We start from the raw sequence: 13,185 nt of genomic DNA on the forward strand, positions 1-13,185 counted from the left end.
GCCCATTTTAAAGAGCCTAGTTGGGGTTAAGTAACACCTGTTCAGAATGAAGAGTTGTATCAATCTATTATTGAGGGACGGAGATACTTCCACTGGGGCCTCCAGTGCTTCACCCCATTCCTCATTTGTCAGATTAGGTATATTTCCTCTCCATATACTTTTGCAGCTAATGGAGATGCTGAGATCTTTAGATTAAGTAAATGTGTGTAAATGGCAGATATCAGTCCCCGTCAGTTTTGTCTTTAGCAAGTGAAATGCATGCTCAATCGGATTCAGGTCAGGAGATTGACTTGGCCATTGCATAACATTCCACTTCTTTCGCTTAAAAAACTCTTTGGTTGCTTTTGCAGTATGCTTTGGGTCATTGTCCATCTGCACTGTGAAGCGCCGTCCAATGAGTTCTGAAGCATTTCGCTGAATATGAGCAGATAATATTGCCAGAAACACTTCAGAATTCATCCTGCTGCTTTTGTCAGCAGTCACATCATCAATAAATACAAGAGAACCAGTTCCATTGGCAGCCATACATGCCCACGCCATGACACTACCACCACCATGCTTCACTGATGAGGTGGCATGCTTAGGATCATGAGCAGTTCCTTTCCTTCTCCATACTCTTCTCTTCCCATCACTCTTCTACAAGTTGATCTTGGTCTCATCTGTCCATAGGATGTTGTTCCAGAACTGTGAAGGCTTTTTTTTTTCAATCAAATAGTTTTTATTATTCAAATAAAATTGGCATATCACAAGACATTTGCGTCTACAATTTTTTGTAATTTTCTCCCCTCCACTTCTCATATACACAGAATTGTATAAAAACATTATCATATGTCCACATATTTGATACATCTTCCACAGTTATTGTACATAATGAATATACCAATAAAAAGACAAAACAGTTACAGAGTTATTTGACTATAAAGCCCAACATCCGCCACCCCCCCTCTCCCAACTACCAACCCCCCCCAAATCAGAGCATGAATTTTCAAGACCTTTTTAGATGACGACATGAGTGTGAGACAACCATTCATTCCACAACTTTTCAAACTTCTGAGGGCATCCTCTCCTAACACACACTCCCCTCTCTAAAGTCAACATATCATGCACCTTTCTCACAAATTCATCCACCGTTGGCGGACTCCCCTGGATCCACCTAAAAGCAATCAACTTCCTGGCCACATACAATAGTCTCCCAACCGCCACTTTGACCGCCTCTCCCCCACCAATCTCCTTCACATATCCCAGCACACATATCTTGGGGTCCTTCTGCACCCTCAATTCCAGGTTACGATTAATCAAAGTCAACACCTCATCCCAAAAACTACTTAGCACTGGACAAGCCCAAAGCATATGAAACAGATCTGCACCTTCCGCCATACATTTTGGACAGTTGTCATCAGTTCTAACCCCAATTTTTCGTAAAAACACTGGAGTTTTGTAGACTCTGTGGATGATAAACAATTGTGACAGCTTGCCCTGTTCACTTACAGACACTCTCGGGACTGCCTCCAATATATCTTCCCACTGTTCCTTAGGGATGTCCCCCAGATCCTTTTCCCATTTTCTCATCCTTGTAAGAGGGAATTCTATCAAGAATTTGTCTAAAAGCAGAGTATACACCTGTGAAATCAGACCTCTCTTTCCTCCAGCTGGGAGAACCAGTTTATGGACCACATCTGTTTTTGCAATAATGCAACCCTTCCTTATCGTGACATCGTAGGCGTGTCTCAGTTGCAGGTATTGATAGAACCACACTTTAGGAATGTTGAATTCTTGCTGTAGGCCTTGAAATGATTTAAATACATTAGTCTCAATCAATTGACCTATCCTCATTACTCCATGGGATTCCCAATTTCGGACTCCTGATAGAGAAATGAACTCTGGCATCAAGTTATTGTTCCATATTGGGGAAAGCTCTCCTACCCCACCAACTCCCCTGATCAATTTCACCTTTGCCCACACTTTTTTCATAAGCTCTATAAGCGTTACTTTCTCTCTCCCCCCATGCATCCCTGCACCCTCCAGAATACCCATAAGATCCCTACTACCCAACCAGTGTTGCAGTATTTTCCCCGTCACGTCTGGTAGCTGAAATTCCATCCAACCCTTAAAATGTTGACACTGAGAGGCTAAGAAATATATCCAGGCGTTAGGGACAGCCAAGCCACCTTCAGACTTGGGATATTGCAGCGTCTCCAGCTTAATCCTAGCTTGACCATATTTCCAGATAAGATCTCTAAATATCGAATGTATTTTCCTAAATCTCTCAACTGGGATCCATACAGGGGCATTATTCAATATGTATAGCAACTGAGGCATCATTACCATTTTTAGGAGATTCACTCTGCCCACCACCGACAAAAAGAGTCTACTCCATGTCCTTGCCTTCAGCCTAAAAGTATTTAGTAAAGGAGTTAAATTAAGCTCTTCAAAATCTAGCAGTCTAGGTGTTATATATAGCCCCAAATATTTAAATTTGCCCACCCAGGGAATCAAACTATCTGCCTGCACACCAGAGAGTGCCTGTCCGTCCACCGGCATCAGGGCAGACTTCTGCCAATTTATCCGAAGCCTAGAGAAGCCACCAAATTTATCTATTAAAGCCATTGCCGCATCCAGAGAGCCCCCAGTGTCACCCAGAAATAGCATAGTGTCATCAGCATACATTGCCACTTTATTTTGCGTCTCACCATATCTAAACCCCACAATATGAGGTGACAGGCGGATAAGGGCTGCAAGTGGTTCAATTGCTAATGCAAACAACAAGGGTGACAATGGGCACCCCTGTCTGGTGCCTCTGGCCAAAGAGAAGCTATCTGACAACCCCCCATTAGCTCTGATCCGTGCCTTTGGACTTGAATACAACACTTTCACCCACTGAATAAATCGCGCACCAAAGCCCATGACTCTCAAGGTTTCCCATAGGTAGTTCCATTCAACACTGTCAAACGCCTTGGCGGCGTCTAACGCAAGTAAGGCCCTATCTCCTCCATTATCTGCTGGAATATTCCGACTAGCATATACTCTACGGATATTTATAGCAGTCGATTTCCCAGGCATAAAGCCCGTTTGATCCGGGTGCACTATAGTCAGTATTACCCTGGACAGCCTGTTCGCCAACACTTTCGCCAGGAGCTTCACATCTGCTGTTAATAGCGAAATTGGTCTATAGGAATCAGGAACTTTGGGATCTTTCCCAGGCTTAGGAATAACTACTATGATAGCCTCCTGCATAGAATGTGGTAGCGAACCCTTCTCTAGAGAATATTCAAGAACCTTAAGTAATTCAGGAAGAAGTACCCCTTGCAACTTTTTATACACCTCCACTGGTATGCCGTCTGCCCCCGGCGCCTTACCATTCGCCATCCCCCCAAGAGCTACCTCCAACTCCTCCAGCGTGATCGGCTCTTCCAGTCTCTCTCTATCCTCCTCTGATAACACTGATAACTGAGCCTCAGCCAGAAAGGCGGACAGGGCTTCCTCCGAGCTAGACGCCTTGGAAGCATAGAGAGAGACATAAAAACCTTTTAGAATATCTAATATCCCTTTTGTATCCTGGCTACTATTCCCATTACCATCCATCAGCTCTTGTATACAAGAAGAACCCCTCTGTGCCTGAGAAACCACTGAAAGCAAATGCCCAACTTTCTCTCCTTCCTCAAAAGATCTTTGGCGATAAAAACTACGCTTCCTATCCGCAGCCTGTAGTAGGTGACACCTCAGCTGTTCCTGAGCTACCTCCAGCGCCTCACTATTAGCCATGGTGGGGATTCTACCAAACTCTCTTTCAGCCTCAGTTACTTGTACATGAGCTTTAACATCTGCCTCTCTGGATTTAGATTTATGCTTGCTTATTTCTTTGATCAGTACCCCTCTCAAAAACGCTTTCATGGCATCCCAGACTCCGTGAATTGAAGCCGTCCCTCCATTAATAGAAAAATACTCCCTGACCTCCAAAGTAATCTCAGACAAATCACCAAGTACATTCAACCAATGCGGGTTACATTTCCACAACCTCGGTCCCTGCCTAAGCACGCCCAGGCACAAATCAACCTGCACCAAGGAATGGTCAGACAACGACCGAGGGTGATAAATAACATCTCTTATCAGTGGTAGCATAACATCATTAACCAAAGCCAGATCTATGCGTGATAATGAATGATGCGTAGCAGATCTACATGAAAACACCCGCTTATCCGGGTTACGCAGCCTCCAAGCATCAAGTAAACCAGTTTCCCTCATAATATTCTTAAGAGCCACACTCCCCGGTGATCCACTGGCACCTTCTACCCGACATCTATCTATGGAGTCATCCAATGTACAATTGAAGTCCCCCACTAGCAGCCACGGCAGTCCAGGGAAGTCCGCCACAAAGGTCATAATATCCCTTATTAAAGGGGAAGCAAAAGGTGGAGGCACATACACTGACACCAACACCACCTGGATGCCATCAATCTTGCACACTACACACACATACCTGCCCTCAGCATCCACACATTGCTTCAAATGTTCATATCTTATACTTTTATGCACAATCATACTAACACCCCTGGAGTGAGAGGAATGGATTGCATGTACCACATGTCCTACCCAATTTTTGTTCAGCCACTGCACGTTATCATTGGACAAATGCGTTTCCTGCAAGCAGCAGATAGCTGGCTGAAACCGACCCAAATATTGAAATATACATTGTCGTTTTCTTGCATCAGCCATTCCCCTCACATTCCAGCTCAACACTTTAATCACCTGTGTCATGATGAAAGATTACAGCATATTTGAATCTCACACCCCATACTAATGTCACTCTCTCATAATTCACGCCCCTCGCCCAACTCTGACCCGTCACCCTCCCCCCCCATCCCTCCCCCTCCCCAGTGATCAGGCTACTTTGAACAGTAACCCCAACCCCCCCCTCACAAACATCCAACTCAAACTCAGGGCAATCTGTAAGCACCATGCCCAATGCTGAACAAAAATCATTTCTGATTCCAACACTCTCCCTCAGGTAGAGAATCCTCTCCACAACTGGGAAATACATTTCTTATCCCAACTTCCTACTCCTGCATCAGGATCTACCATGTGGTAGCAACACTCAATACACTTTATAACTGGTGTAACATTAAAGTGACATTAGGGTGCAGTCCTATGCATATAAAGTGAACACAAACTGCAAACTGTTTCCTTCAAGTGTCCAGGGCCCCACTTCTCAATTGCCGCTCGTGGATGTCCAGCCACTGTGTCGCTTCATCAGGGTCCTCAAAAAATCTGGTGGATCCCAATGCCACCACTCGCAATCTAGCCGGGAACAACATGGCGTACGGAACTTGTAGCACTCTGAGCCTTTTCTTTATATCTATAAATCTGCTCCTCCTCCGCTGCACCTCATTGGAATAATCCGGAAAAATGGACACTCTGACCCCATTCATGACCATCTCATCATTGTCCCTTGACTGGCGTAGGATAGTGTCCCGATCTTTAAAGTGTAAAATCTTCGCCAGTATGGGGCGAGGAGGCCTGCCTGGCGGGAGCGGCAGTGAAGGGACTCTGTGCGCCCGCTCAACCGCGTACAGGGAAGATAGGCCCTTCTCATGGAATAACTGGTGCAACCATTTCTCCACAAACTCTGTAGCATTGGCCCCTTCTGTTTTTTCTGGCATTCCAACAATTCGCAGATTATTTCTCCGCGATCTGTTCTCTAAATCATCCGCTTTGGCGTATAAGGCAGCTATATCTTTCCCATTCATTTTTGACGCCATTTGCAGAGGTTGAATAACGTCTTCCAGTGAGGACACCCTCTTTTCCAAATCTGAAGTACGCTCAGAAATCTTGTGCAGGTCGTGCCTGATTATGGACACGTCTGATCTCAGGCTGCCAACTTGTACTGCGAGCACTTTAAGGGTACTGTTGCAGCTTGCCACTGCCACCATTATATCTTTCAGTGTGGGCTCCCTTGTAGAATCAACCCGCAGGTCTACTGGAACTATTGCAGGGACCGCAGATTTGAGCACCGGCTGACCGGAAAAAAACGGGTCATCACCGTCCATGGATCCGTCCTCCTGATCAGAGGAGGTAGGTATATCAGTCCCTTTATCACTGGCCGAATCGCCCACTCCACCGTCCAGTCTGGCATATTTACTGAGTTTAGCAGCCGCGCTCTGGCTCACCGTCTCCTGCAGCGCCGACCCCTCTGCCCTTCCGGCGCCATCTTGGCCTTTCTCCATGCGGTTTTGTTTCGCCAGTTTGGACGATTTCCTCGGCATTTTCAGGCTCCGATTTTGTCACCGCAATCACCGGACACCTTCCTCTCTCCAGGTAAAGTAGTTTCAGGCAGTTTGAGTGCGCTTCCACTGTAAATGAACAGGATTTTAGCAGGAGCAGTGAACCGTGCGTCTTACTCCATGCACTCACAAGCCACGCCCCCGTGAAGGCTTTTTTAGATGTTGTTTGACAAACTCTAATCTGGCCTTCCTGTTTTTGAGGCTCACCAATGGTTTACATCTTGTGGTGAACCCTATGTATTCGCTCTGGTGAAGTCTTCTCTTGATTGTTGACTTTGACACACATACACCTACCTCCTGGAGAGTGTTCTTGACCTGGCCAACTGTTGTGAAGGGTGTTTTCTTCACCAGGGAAATAATTCTTTGGTCATCCACCACAGTTGTTTTCTGTGGTCTTCCGGGTCTTTTGGTGTTTCTGAGCTCACCGGTGCGTTCCTTCTTTTTAAGGATGTTCCAAACAGTTGTTTTGGCCATGCCTAATGTTTTTGCTATCTCTCTGGTGAGTTTGTTTTGTTTTTTCAGCCTAATGATGGCTTGCTTCACTGATAGTGACAGCTCTTTGGATCTCATCTTGAGAGTTGACAGCAACAGATTCCAAATGCAAATAGCACACTTGAAATGAACGCTGGACCTTTTTATCTGCTCATTGTAATTGGGATAATGAGGGATTAACACATACCTGGCCATGGAACAGCTGAGAAGCCAATTGTCCCATTACTTTTGGTTCCTTAACAAGTGGGAGGCACATATGCAAACTGTTGTAATTCCTACACCGTTCACCTGATTTGGATGTAAATACCCTCAAATTAAAGCTGACAGTCTGCAGTTAAAGCACATCATCTTCGTTTCATTTCAAATCCATTGTGGTGGTGTATAGAGCCAAAAATGTTAAAATTGTGTGGATGTCACAATATTTATGGACCTGACTATATACTGTCCTGCATCAGAAAACTGTGTCTTTAGCGGACTGCAAAAAAATCTGCGCCACATCTAGTGACAAAACCATTAATATGAAGAAGGCAAGCACTAAGGGACGGGGAAGTGGGCGTGATGCTGATGGTGCATGCAGAGGCCATGGCCCTGGGCACAATGAAACTGTACCTGCTGCCAGTGCACCAGAAAAAAAAAAAAAAAACACTGTACCCAGCTTCATGTCCAACTTAGCTGGGCGGCGCAGGACAACACTGTCCAAGTCGGACCAGTGTGAACAGTTGGTCGGTTGGATTGCTGAAGATAATGCTTCAAGTCGGTTAAGCACCATCCTCTCTTCCACCAAGTCCAGTCTCTGTAGCCAAGAGTCTGGTCAACCGAATCCTCTCTCTGATCATCCTTCCTCCCACCATGGAGAGGCTTGCCAAACGAGTGATCCCACACTCGGATATTCTGAGGAGCTCTTTCCAGCGCCACTATTACATTTGGCCCTCGTGCCCAACACGCTTGAAGTGGGACCTGAGATATTGTGCCCTGATTCCCAAACTCTTGAGCCTTCACAGTCTCAAAAAGATGACGGTGGTAAACGGCAATCATTTGTTCACGAGGTGGATGATGATGAGACACAGTTACGAATCACTGAGGTTGTGGTTAGGTCAAGTCAGGAGAATGAGCAGAGTGGAAGAGGAGATGGTTGACGATGAGGTCACTGACCCAACATGGGAAGGTGAAAATCCAAGCGAGGACAGCAGTACAGAGGGGGAGGGATCCGCAGCACCGCAACAGGCTGGAAGAGGCAGTGGGGTTGCAAAAGGGAGAAGTCAGCCCACACCAAACAGGCCCGCAACCGTTACAATCCCCCATGCGTAAATCTACCTTGCCAAGGGGTAGGTATTCCACAGTATGGTGCTTTTTTGAGTTAAGTGCAGACGACAAAAGAGTGGTAATTTGCAACCTATGCCGTACCAAAATGAGGCGGGGCGTGAACACTAGCAACCTCACCACCATCAGCATGATCCGCTACATGGCATCCAAGCACCCTAACAAGTGGGTCAAACGCCTGGGCCCACAATCTGGGTCTGCGGGTCACACCACTGCCTCTTCTTCCCCTGTGTTACGCACTGCTGGCCAATCCCCTGTCGAAGGCGCAGGCCGGGATGCCCGTCACCCTGCACCTGGTCCATCAGCAACAACATCCACTTCCCTGTCCCAGCGCAGCATCAAAATGTCCATAACATTTGGACGCTGCGCAAATACCCACCCACCCACAGGCCATAGCACTAAATGCGCAACTTTCGAAATTACTGGCCCTGGAAATGTTGCCATTTAGGCTTGTGGACAGTGAGGCCTTCCGCAGCCTGATGTCGGCGGCCATCCCTCGGTACGCAGTCCCCAGCCGGCACTATTTTTCAAGGTGTGCCGTGCCCACCTTACACCAGCATGTGTCCCAGAACACCACCTGTGCCCTGATCAACGCAGTTACTGGGAAGGTCCACTTAACCACGAACACATGAACAAGTGCTGGTGGCCAGGGACGCTACATTTCCCTGACCGCACACTGGGTGAATGTTGTGGAGGCCGGGAGTGAGTCATACCCTGGGATGGCACACGTGCTACCCACGCCGAGGATTGTGGGCCCTACGCCCATCAGGGTCTCCACCAGCAGCTATATTACTGGCTCCAACCCCCACTTCTCCTCCTCCGCCGCCTCCTCCTCCACTTCTGCAGCCAGCCAGTCGCAGTGGGTACACGTGAGGTTCACGGTAGACCGATGAGGGGTCAAATGCTATAACACACAGTTCATCAGTTTACTCACGGTTAGCAGAAAGCCTCCCTGGGCTGGCAGCACAGTGTTGAGGTGGACAGCACGAAATCCTCCGGGGCACGCTCTGTGGTAGGAAGCATCAGCCAAGATGGTGGTTGAGGTGCCCTTGATGTTAAGGGTGCTTAGGGTGCTTGTTGCGTCTGAGTCCTTTAATGAAATTTTTTCGTGACGCCACTACCGTTAATGGTGGTACAACCATAGGTAGTAATAATGAGGTAGACAGTGGTAAGATGCAAATCACAACTTTTACTTTAGTGGATTTTCAGTTGCTGTGGTACACTTATGCAGTCTTTAGATGGTACAGAGACGATACTGCAAATCCACTGTTTAGGGCTTGTCAGGTGCTTGGTTGGTTTTGGAGCAGTGGGTTAGGTGTACCTGGTTTCTTTAGATGCCTTGGATCCTATTCCTTGACTTTCCCCTACAAGCTAAGTATGTGTAGACAGGAAAACTCAACTGTCCCTCAGAAGGTTGGTGTGGCTGCCTGAAGCTATAAACCTCCACCATGCAAAGGTGTCTGTGGCCCTAAATAATGGCTCTTATCACCGATGAATTCCTAGGAATGTTTGTTTCTTTTCCAGGGAGGCAAACTCTTCTCCTACTGGTCAGGGATGCAAGTCTACTGTATAGTCCAGCTATAGAAGGAAAACGCTCTTCTGCGCCTAAACATCTGAGTAAACACCTTCTAGCGAAGTTGGCTCCACTCACTAATCTGTGTTGCGAAGTCTTCACTCTATCTTTCCTCCCACTAAATTGATCTGACTACCTCAGATCTGCTCTCTGCTGACTACATCCTAGTTAATCTGATCTGCCTTGACTAATCTCCGTCTCACTAGGCCTGACCTGAATATATATAGGACCTGCACTTTATCCCCATCTAGTGGTGGGATGTATAAATTGCACCTAATAGGCCTGTTAACAGGGATTTTGCAGTCACACAAATGCGAAGTTACACATAACAACCAAATGCTTGTAATAATATAAAAAAGTGCTTTTAAGCAGTGCCCACACACACGTAGTGGGACGCTGCACTTCCACCTCCAGCAGCAGTCAGCCATCAGTTGGTAGCTGGAAGCAGTGTAGCACTGCTGTGGGTAAGCGTCAACAGGCCGAGCTGAAGTTGATCTGTTTAGGGGACAAACAGCACACCGCCGCAGAGCTGTGGCAGGGTATAAGGGACCAAACCGACAGAGGCGGCTCTAGACTTTGTGAGGCCTTAGGCGAAACTCGAACATGAGGCCCCCACGAACACAAGATATGCAAGCAATAATAAAAAACAACTACAAACAAAAACACTTGGTATAGTATCCTTAGTCTGTCTATTAAATGTGCAATATATTTGTCAGCATTGTTTTAAGGGAAAATGAATCCAGAGCCTGTCAGCCGCCACGAAACAATCTGGAATTTGTGGCGGTGGACAGAAAATAATGTGGTGCTTATAGAACAGCACAAAATAAGTCTGCTGATGAAACTTCATATAGGAACCGCTGAAAAGTGCTCTATGATAAGAGCAGTAGCTGACATATATAATACAACGCTTAGCCGAATACCCAACTCCAATTAGCGCAGCTCACGCTGAGACGCCGCCAGGTCACGTGGGACGCCGCGCAACGACCGCGAGACCACATGGGACGCCGTAGTAGGTCCGGGCGGCGGGGAAAGAAGATACCTGGCAAGTGTGCACAAGTTTGGTGGTAGTGTATGACATCTACTACATTACTATTTTCAGTATCGTCTGATTGGAGATATTTATTACGCTGGTTACTAAGGAGATGGACATATTCTGACAACTAAAGATCCACTCTAATACGGGACATTAACAAGTAGCGTCTTTTTAACAGGTGGCACGACTTGTCATTTTATACTGTGCATCAGTTTGCTCCATTGGGACATCTCACAGCAATTTACATAATTTTGGATGCAACAATTAGGTGTATTATATATGTCAGCTACTGCTCTTATCATAGAGCACTTTTTTCAGCGGTTTCTATATGAAGTTTCATCAGCGGACTTATTTTGTGCTATTCGCTATTTAGCTACCCACAATTAACTGTTTGATGTACCGATAGTCTATTTCATTTTACATTTTATTTTACATTATATTTTATCTCGTTCTATGGCATTTTTAGCAGTGTCCCTCAAGTGAGCCGCTAATTTGTTTATTTGAGCTTATAGAACAGACTACACAGTGTAGAGGTATACTGTATATTGTGTGGCACAGTGTATGCTATATGTGTATAACAAACATATTTCACATGAAAACTTACAATTACTTGGCTTGGCCCTTGGGGATCTCGGACACTACTTCAACACTTTGGCTGGGGAGCTCGGCGGAGCTGATGTGTTTTATCCTAATGAGAAAGATTTCATAATAAGGATTTGGAGAAGGGGCAGTGAGGTCGCAGAGCAGAGAGGCTGGTGCTGCTACTAGGGGGCTCATACAATGGGGGAGTAATAAAGCCCACCATAATGCCCCCCCATAGAAATAATTCTCCTTATAATGTGACAGTGCCAAAATTACCCCCTTGTAATGCCCCCAGTCGAGCTTATGTTCCCATAGTATCCTCCATAATGTGCCAGTTTAAAATACCCCTATATAGTGCCCCCAGTAACTGCCCCCATAGTGCTCCTCTCCCCCTTCCTCCTAGTGCCCCCATAATGTACCAGTATAAAATGCCCCTATATAGTGCCCCAGTAGATGCTTTCAGTGTCCCCCATAATTTGCATGCATAAAATACCCCTTCTTAGTGCCCCCCGTAGATGACCCATAGTACTCCTCTCTCCCCTTCCCCATAGTACCCACCATAACGTGTCCCAGTATAAAATGCAACTGTACAGAGCCCCCCATATAACATACCCCTTCTTTGTGGCCTCAGTAGATGCCCCTATAGTGCCCACCAATAATGTGCCAGTAATAAGTGCCCCCATAGATGCCCCCCAATAATGTTCCAGTAAAATGTGCCCCCATAGATGCCCCTCAATCATGTGTCAGTAAGAAGTGCCCCCAATGATGCCCCCCGGCCTCAATGTCACATTTCTCCCCTCCATGGCAGCACATCTACCCCCTCCCTATGGCACGACATTTCTCCCCCTCCATGGCAGCACACCCCCCCCCCCCCCATGGCAGCACTACTACCCCCATGGCACATTTCTCCCCTCCATGGCAGCACATCTCCCTTCCCATGGCACATTTCTCCCCTCCATGGCAGCACATCTACCCCCTCCCCATTACACAATGACATTTCACCCCCTCCATGGCAGCACATCCCCCCCATGGCACATTTCTCCCGTCCATGGCAGCACATCTACCTCCTCCTCATGGCACAATTACATTTCTCCCCCTCCATGGCAGCACATCTCCCCCCCATGGCACATTTCTCCCCTCCATGGCAGCACATCTACCCCCTCCCCATGGCACAATGACATTTCTCCCCCTCCATGGCACATTTCTCCCCCTCCATGGCAGCACATCTTCGGCCCCCCAACTCCAATGGCACATTTCTCCCCTCCATTGCACAGACAGACCTCACTCATGGTGACGGTACTCACCATTCAACAGCTCCAGTCAGACTCCCTGCTTCGCGCCGCCACTCGCCAGCCAGTCACCCCACCCCTCCCCCCACGTGACTGACAGTGACTGACAGTGACTGACTTGTTGCCATGCAGTGCTGAACTGCTGCATTGCCTGCGTGATGAGGGCCGCTGCACGAGCCCAGCACACGCAGGCTGGGCGGTCGCCCGGCGGCGCTGCAGTGCAACTTGCACAGCGCAAGTTCAGTAAGTTCGGACAGGACGACGGGTGAGAAATAACTTTCTTTACTGGGAGGCGGCCGGCGAGGCCCCCACCAGCGCGAGGCCTTAGGCGGCGGCCTGTGGCCTAATGGAAGAGCCGCCTCTCGAAACCGAGCTGTGGCTCTCGCCACTCAACCTACAATCAGGCATGGTTGTGTCTGACAATGGCCGTAACTTCATGGAGGCTTTGGAGCTCGGCAACCTGACACAGATCCCATGCCTAGCCCACGTCTTAAATTTAGTGGTTCAGCGGTTTATCAAAACCTACCCCAATTTGCCAGAGCTACTAATGAAGGCGCGCCGCGTGTGTGCCCATTTCCGCAAGTTGTCCACAGCTTCAGCCGGTCTGTCAACGCTGCA

This window comes from Bufo bufo, chromosome 4 (assembly GCF_905171765.1).
Source record: "Bufo bufo chromosome 4, aBufBuf1.1, whole genome shotgun sequence".
In the NCBI taxonomy this organism is placed as follows: domain Eukaryota; kingdom Metazoa; phylum Chordata; class Amphibia; order Anura; family Bufonidae; genus Bufo; species Bufo bufo.